The sequence below is a fragment of the Phocoena sinus genome, chromosome 9 (assembly GCF_008692025.1).
Source record: "Phocoena sinus isolate mPhoSin1 chromosome 9, mPhoSin1.pri, whole genome shotgun sequence".
NCBI classification, from domain to species: domain Eukaryota; kingdom Metazoa; phylum Chordata; class Mammalia; order Artiodactyla; family Phocoenidae; genus Phocoena; species Phocoena sinus.
The window spans coordinates 59,106,966-59,115,684 of NC_045771.1; positions in this window are offsets into that span (position 1 = coordinate 59,106,966).

Genomic DNA, 8,719 nt, shown 5'->3' on the forward strand with positions numbered 1-8,719 from the left:
AGATTTTTTGATAATGGCCATTCTAACTGGCATGAGGTATCCCTCATTGTAGTTTTGATTTGCATTTCTCTAATAATTAGTGATGTTGAGCATCTTTTCATGTGCCTCTTGGCCATCTGTATGTCTTCCTTGGTGAAATGTCTCGTTAGGTCTTCCACCCATTTTTTAACTGGATTGTTTGTTTTTTTGATATTGAGCTCCATGAGCTGTTTGTATATTTTGGAGATTAATCCTTTGTCTGTTGTTTCATTTGCAAATATTTTCTCCCATTCTGAGGGTTGTCTTTTCGTCTTGTTTATGGTTTCCTTTGTTGTGCAAAAGCTTTTAAGCTTAATTAAGTCCCATTTGTTTATTTTTGTTTTTATTTCCCTTAGTTACTCTAGGAGGTGGGTCAAAAAAAGATCTTGCAGTGGTTTATGTCAAAAAGTGCTTTTTCTATGTTTTCCTCTAAGAGTTTTATAGTGTCTGGCCTTACATTTAAGTTTTTAATCCATTTGAAGTTTATTTTTGTGTATGGTGTTAGGGAGTGTTCTAATTTCATTTTTTTACAAGTAGCTGTCCAGTTTTCCCAGCACCACTTATTGAAGAGGCTGTCTTTTCTCCATTGCATGTTCTTGCCTCCTTTGTCAAAAATTAGGTACCCCTATGTGTGTGGGTTTATCTCTGGGCATTCTATCCTGTACCATTGATCTATTTTTCTGTTTTTGTGCCAGTACCATACTGTCTTGATTACTTAGCTTGGTGGTATAGTTTGAAGTCAGGGAGCCTGACTCCTCTAACTCCATTTATCTTTCTCAAGATTGCTTTGGCTCTTCGGGGTCTTTTGTGTTTCCATACGAATTGTAAAATTTTTTGTTCTAATTCTGTGAAGAATGCTATTGGTAGTTTGATAGGGATTACACTGAATTTGTAGATTGCTTTGTGTAGTATAGTCATTTTCACAATACAGATTCTTCCAATCCAAAAACATGGTCTATTTCTCCATCTGTTTATGTCTTTCTTGATTTCTTTCATCAGTGTTTTATAGTTTTCTGAGTACAAGTCTTTCGCCTCCTTAGGCAGGTTTATTCGTAGGTGTTTTATTCTTTTTGTTGCAATGGTAAATGGGAGTGTTTCCTTAATTTCTCTTTCTGATTTTTTGTTGTTGGTGTATAGGAATGCCAGAGATTTCTGTGCATTAATTTTGTATCCTGCAACCTTCATAGGTAGATTTTTGAGATAGCATATGGCAATAATAAAAGCTAACATTTACAGAGTATCTTTCATGTGCCAGATTTGATATATATCCTACTGTGATATGTATTATGAGCCCATAATATTTAGGTGGAGAAACAGGCTCAGAATGGTAAAGTTGAGACAGGCTGGGACCTGGGACCCAGGACCCTTTGTTACAATGCTTGCACTTGGACAAACATCTCCTCAAGCAACAGAATACAAACTATAAGGGACTAAAAATAACTGCGTGCATGTGCAGTTGGGACAAATTATGGACAATATGATACAAAAAGACCAAAGACCCACCGCCATTCATGAGGTGTCTGGAACAAAAACAGGGTACTGCACATGATCCCTGCACAAAGCTCCACCAAGGGGGTGGGCAGGCCACCTAAGCCGCCCCTCTGGCCCAGCTGCTGGATCTGCCCCTACCCACACCCCATTTAAAGGACCAGATCGCCCTCCCTCAGGGAGAGAGCAAGGGAACCCGTTATTTGTTTTCGCTCCCTGTGCTGCAGCACAGGTCCCCAAAAAGCCTTGCCTAAATTTCTCTTCTGACCTGTTATCAATTTCTGTTGATTAAAAAGTCCAAGAGGGCTTCCCTGGTGGTGCAGTGGTTGAGAGTCTGCCTGCTGATGCAGGGGACACGGGTTCATGCCCTGGTCCGGGAAGATCCCACATGCTGCAGAGTGGCTGGGCCCGTGAGCCATGGCCACTGAGCCTGCGTGTCCGGAGCCTGTGCTCCGGAACAGGAGAGACCACAACAGTGACAAAGTGACTTCAAAGTTGCAGAACTGAGATGCAACCCAGGTCTGTTGGAATTCCCCCACTGCCCTCTTCCCACTAGAGCGTGCTTCCCACTAGAGTGGGCATGGGGGTGGCAGAAATATTAATGCTAGCTTTGCTGTTTCCTTCTAATGAAGGGTCTCATGCATTACAGTGGGCAATTTAGGAATGAGGAAGTTGTCCCAGAGACGCGGGGCTGCAACATTCCACACTACAGGGGGCGCTGTTTATATCGTAGTCCTCGGCATTTCCGGGACTTGCGCAGTGCACAACCCGCGAGGCCACAGCAGCCAACTACAAAGAAGCGCAGGGAAGACTAGTGATCCAGGGGAGCTCCCGTCTTTCTTTGCTCTGTGCTGCTATCACCTCAGAAGCATCCGGGAACCCCTCAAGTATTCTTCCACAAGTTCCTTCCAGCCCCAGGACTATATAACTTCTTACGAGCCTGCCCCACTCGCATACACCGCGTCTCTGAGGAAAAAAAGATGTATCGCCTCTGTGGATTCACCCCGACCCTGCTGCCGGTCTCAGGACATAATCTCGTCCCTTCACTCCTTTGGGCAGATTAATGATTTTCTCTGAGATTCAGAGGTCTTATCTCTTAAATGGGGATAAAGGTAATTTACTGACCCTCCAGGAGCTCTTGATCTGGTTCTCAGATGCGTGACGCAGGATTTGAATGTCCTTTTGAAACCACGCACCTCAGATACCACCTCAGATAGGACTCGAATCCAGTCACACCTCATGTGGGACGCGAACACAGACGAGCCTCCTGTGGGGCTGGAATCCACAATGTCTGGCCTAAGAGGGGACTCGAACCCACAGTCTTCTGATTGCAACCGCACACCTAGTCTCAGGACTTAACGAACCTCAGGTTCTTTATGTCTCGGCGCAGAAGGACTTCAGCGAGAGGCAAAGTGACAGGTAAGAAGTAGATTTATTAACAGACTTTGTAAAGAGGTTGCAGGAAAATGGGGCATGAGAGGAGGGTCATGACCCAGGTCTCAGGCCGCCAAGTGAGGGTCCTTGGCTCTGGGCAGGAAAGAATTCAACAGCGAGCCAGAGTAAAGGGAAAGCAGAGATACACATTCCAGAGACAGAACTTGGGCGTCTCAGAAGGAAAGCAGCTCTGGGAGAAATACACTCCACAGAGAGAGTGCCAGCCGGCCCAGAAGGCAAGAGGCCCGGGGTGCAGAAGTGGTTACTTTTTATGGGCTGGGTAATTTCATAGGCTAACAAGTGGGGGGATTGTTCCAGCTATTTCGAGAAAGGGGAGAGGATTTCCAGGAATTGGGTCACCGCCCACTTTTTGGCCTTCTATGGTTGGCCGGGGAAGTGTCATGGCGCCTGTGGGTGTGTCGTTTGGCATATGGTAATGTATTACAATGAGTGCATAATGAGGCTCAAGTTCTACTGCGAGTGGAATCTTCTGCCATCTCGGGCCTAATCTGTGCTAAGCTTTTTTTTTTTTAACATCTTTATTGGAGTATAATAGCTTTACAATGGTGTGTTAGTTTCTGCTTTACAACAAAATGAATCAGTTATATATGTACATATGTTCCCACATCTCTTCCCTCTTGCGTCTCCCTCCCTCCCGCCCTCCCTATCCCACCCCTCCAGGCGATCACAAAGCACCGAGCTGACCTCCCTGTGCTATGCGGCTAAACAGTTTTTGTTGTGTCCTCAACGGCTCTGTCATTCTTTCAAGGGTTATGCCCGCCCCCTTCCCTCCTGTCTCACTTTAGAGACATGCATACACATCCCCTGAGGAGCTTGTGAAATAATGCTGATTCTGATTCAGTAGTGTGGGCTGGGGCCCGAGATTCTTCAAGTCCTGGGAACTCCAGATGATGCTCATGCATCTGGTCCACAGTCCTTTTGAGTAGTGAGGCTTTAGAGCTTTTCAAACAGTGAGTGCAATTTCCCTTCCTCCCGTATCTGGGCTAATCGAAGGCTCTGCAACCGCCCTCCATCTTCATAACCACCCATCCTCCTAGCTGCCCATTGCTCCTATTTCTGCTCCTACTTCTGCCGTGGCTGCTCTAGCCTTCTTTTTTGTTCAAAAACCAGAGGTCCACCCCACTTCCACTTTCCTTTTCCCTTCTCAGTCATCTGATTACAGCCAGAAGTTCAAGGACTGAGGCTCCCTCCCCACTTGCTGGGTCCAGGTGCTGAAAGTAAAACAGTAAGTTCTTACTTCAAACTAGACCAGGTCATCCCACTGCAGCAACCCCACGGCAAAGCAGCTCCAGCAGGCACCCCATCCACAAAAAGAAACCACGGGCAAGGCCAACAGCGAGACTCACAGAGACTGATATTATGTTCAGCTATGACCATAGTGTGCGTTGGTCCCTTCAGACAAATCAGAATCAGGCTTGGGGCCCAGAAACCAAGGCCAAGGTCCATCTGCTGCCCAAGGCCAGGCCTCAACTTTTTCAGTTGAAATTTAAGTCTTGGTGCAAATCAATGGTGTACAATAGTCTGTCTCAAACTGTATCCCAGAGAGTTATACAGGATGTTTATAGATGGTACCAAAAAAGGCAGTGAAGGATGTGGGCAAATAAGTCTGTGAAATGACAAAGCAAAATCATTTTCTGTTTGTTTGTTTTGTTACTGAAGGACTTTTCAAAGCTTTCAACATGCCAGAATACACTGTCAATCTCTAGGAAAAGGCTACTACAGTAGACAACACTTCGCAAATTTATTTATCCAAGGAACGTATTTTTTATGGAGCGTGACTTGTGAACAAACTTGGGGAAATATTAATGTTGGATCAAATAAGCTAAGACTTCATGTTGATAGAGAAACTTTTTAGGATGGTAGTGGTAAAGCTATACCTTTACACAAAAGCGTATACAAAATGCCTACAGTCTCCACCCTTAGAGTAAATTAAGGAAGGTAAACCAGAAAGATAGACCCTCACTCCTTCCTGGCAGATCTGTAATCCTTTAGAAGATTACAGATATGCCAGGAAGGAGTGAGGGCCTATCTTCAAATTGTGTGGGGCAATTTGAAGAGTGTGGGCAGAACAAACCCAGGGATAGATGTAAATGGAGAATCAAAAGGAGAAAGCCTAGAAGGGGTGTCAGATATTTACATCTCATTTATTTTCATAATGGGTAACACCAGGGTAATACTGCAAAAATATACATATATAATGTATTTATATACATATAAATGTAATACATACTATATATATTCTCCTTTGGCACCAAATAGTACCATGATTAATGAAAATCCACAAACCATAATTTTTACATGATTAAAAACCCCAAATCACTGTTTCTTACTTTTTTCTAACAGTTTGTGATTCCAAAAATAACCAACAAGTAGAAGAAAAGAAAAGCCCAATAGTTACAAAAACCTATCCTGAATGTATGTTTCTAATCAGTCCATAGGGTCATACGATTTTTTTCTAAAAATCCAAAATGTTCAATTTGATTTTTAGTGATGTTGTACTTCAAAGTAAATAATGAGGTTTTATTGATTAAGCCTTAGGGATTAGGATGATCTTTAGACTTTGAACCCCTATTAAAAAGTTACTAGGACTTCCCTGGTGGCGCGGTGGTTAAGAATCCGCCTACCAATGCAGGGGACACGGGTCCAAGCCCTGGTGCGGCAAGATCCCACATGCCGCGGAGCAACTAAGCCCCGTGCGCCACAACTACTGAGCCTGCGCTCTAGAGCCCGCGAGCCACAACTACTGAGCCTACGTGCCGCAACTACTGAAGCCTGCGCACCTAGAGCCCGTGCTCCGCAACAGGAGAAGCCACTGCAATGAGAAGCCCGCGCACCGCAAAGAAGGGTAGTCCCCGCTAACCACAACTAGAGAAAGCCCGCGCGCAGCAACAAAGACCCAACGCAGCCAAAAAAAATGTTACTAACAAAACTACCGATACATTCTTAGAAACCTTTTTCCCCTTGTATAGTACTTAAAGCTTTATAAAAATACTTTAAGGGAAGCAGGGCACTAACATTTATTTAATACTTACTATATCCCAGGCACATTTTTAAGTGCTTCCTATGTGAGGCTTACTGGAGCAGCTAATGTTAGCAATGTAAAGTGATTTGCCCAAGATCCCACAATGGAAGGGACACAGCAAGAGCCCAGGACATCAAATGCCAGTGCAAGGGTCTCTCCCCTGACGCCCCACGCATCCCCCACTGGAGCGGGGGGGCCATCACGGCGCCCATTCCTTCCCACCTGCTCCGCTCCACACGTGAGTTTTCTGTCTCTTCCAAGCTGGGAAGGTTTGTGCCACGCCGGGCAGCCACGGTGGGAGCTCCTTCCCTAAATTTACACAATATCAGGGCCTCCCTCCAATCTGGTTATCTAACTTGAAGCAAAGTTGGGAAGTGAATCTGTAGCCAAGATACACCAATTTCATGAAAAATTAATTTGTGTGTGCCAACAGCTGGGCCACTCACACCGACAACAACTCTCCTTAACCTCTCTCCCAGGCCATGAGCAAGGGTACGTTTTCAGGTGGCCGGGGAAAGTTGGATATTGATGCAATCGCTGTGGGACGCACGTCCAGCGCTCGCCTGCAGATCTTCTAAAGAGCCCGGAACCTGCTTGGGAGTGGCGGGAGCCTCCAGGGCCTGGCTAGGGGGTGGGACGGACAAGAAGCGGGGTGGGCCGCAGCCCTCGGCACAACTCAACTTACAGATAAGAAGAGCGGTGATTCCTGAAGAGTGCCAGCCCCAGTCTCGAGGGTGAGCACTGTCAGCTTTGCCATGGCCTGGGACAGACGACGGAAGGATACACGGACGCAAGGACAGGAGACGGGCGGGAGACACCCATCAGCCCGCAGCCTCGGGCCGCCCAGGGATTGGCTCCACCCCCCGCCGCGGCGCAGCTCACGCGGCGAGGCCCGCCCCAGACGCCGACGGCCTGAGCTGGGCCCAGCGCCTGCGGCCTGGAGCTGCACGCTCCTTGCGCTTTAAAGGGAGGAGACCGAGAACTAGCTGCCTAGACCGGGCAAAAAGGGGAGAACTAGCAGGCTGGAGGAAATGGAGAGCTGTGGGAAAAGAGAGCCAGGCTTTGAGGAGCGCTCACTTTGTGTTAACAAGGTCCTCATCTTTGTGGCTCAGGTTCAGTAACTTGATCACCCACCGTGACTCAGCCAGAAAAGGTACAGAAGGAAGGGAGGGCTGTGATTGGAACCCCTAAGATATAATTTTATTCTCACCTGTCTACCACCGTGTGTCACCTTCAGACATCTGGGTATCAAGCATCTCGTTCTGCACCACTCCTGACTTTACAGCTTATCAAGTACATCTCTCCGGTGTTTATTCATTCCAGGCACTTGGCTGACATTTATTGAGTCCCTGCTATGGGCCAGGAATCAGTAAAATATATCACTCTTGCATATGCAGTGCTATGGATAATGCGAATATGCACTATGGATATGCACATATTCTATGGAGAAGAATAAAGCAGGGAAGGGTATAGGGCGTACTGGAGGTACCATTTAAGAAAGGGGAGTCAGGGGGGGCATCACTGACAAGGAGACTTCTGAGCAAAGCAAGGTAGAAGGTGCCTCTGTACACCCGTCTCTGCTTTCTCTCCTGTTACCATGAATGAAGTGTTTCCTGTTCATGAAAGGCCGGCTCTTCTCTTTGCTCTGGGTCCCTTTTTTTCTTTCCTTCTCAAGGATTTTGGTCTCAGTTACAACTTCTCCCTACTACAACATCCACCTCTTCTTTTTTTCCTGGAATATTGCCATTAGATACCAGCATGCTTTAGGGTCACTCATAGTTTTCTGGGGAAAATACTCTTTGATCCCACATTCTAACTACCTACTGCTCTCTTTCTCTGCTCCTTCTGTAAAAATCTTAAATCTCTTTGAAAGACATGTCAACAGTTGCTGCTTCCATTTTACCACCTCTTGTAACAGATTAATGATGGAAACAAATTCTTTGACACTCTTCCTATTATAAAGTGGGGCACAAGATCCCTCCCCTGAAGTTGGTGCTGTCTCTATGAATGCTTGCTGAGCCCTGCCCAAATTCTTTTCTCATTTATAAGCATAAGAAAATGATTGTTTGGTTCAGTAACTAATTTTAGGGAATATCTTTAATCTCTCATTCTCCACTTAACCATTCTAATATAGCTTGTGTTCCTTTGACTCAGCTGCAGAATTGGCTCTTATTAAATCACTCATAACATCCGTGTTACCCAATCTAGTGGTTACTTCTCTGCCCTAATCATACTTAACTTGTAACCACATTGGGCACAGATCACCACTTCCTTCTTTTTAAATACTTTCTTGGATTCATGATTCTACCCTCTCCCAGTCTTTCTCCTACTTTCTTGGTCTTCTTTGCAGGGTCCTCCTGTCACTGACCTCAAAATGATGAAGCCCTAGGACTAGTTCTGAGGTATCTTCTCTTTCTACATTCTCCCTCAAGGTGATCCCATCAATTCCAGTGGATTTACATACCATCAGTATGCTGGTGTTTCCAAAATGTACACACCTAGCTCAAGCCACTTACTGTGACTCTAACAGATTATCTTCCCTCTGTCTGGCTAAAAGTAGCACATGCCACCTCCAGCAACCTTTTGATATTATCACATTTTTTTTCATCACTTACTGTTTCTAAAGTCAACTTGTTAATTTATTTATACTCTGTTGTTGCCTAATGGAAAAGAACAAGGATATTTGGGCCAAAAGTTATCCAACCTACTGTAGAGGTTGAGAAAGTGAGTATCTAG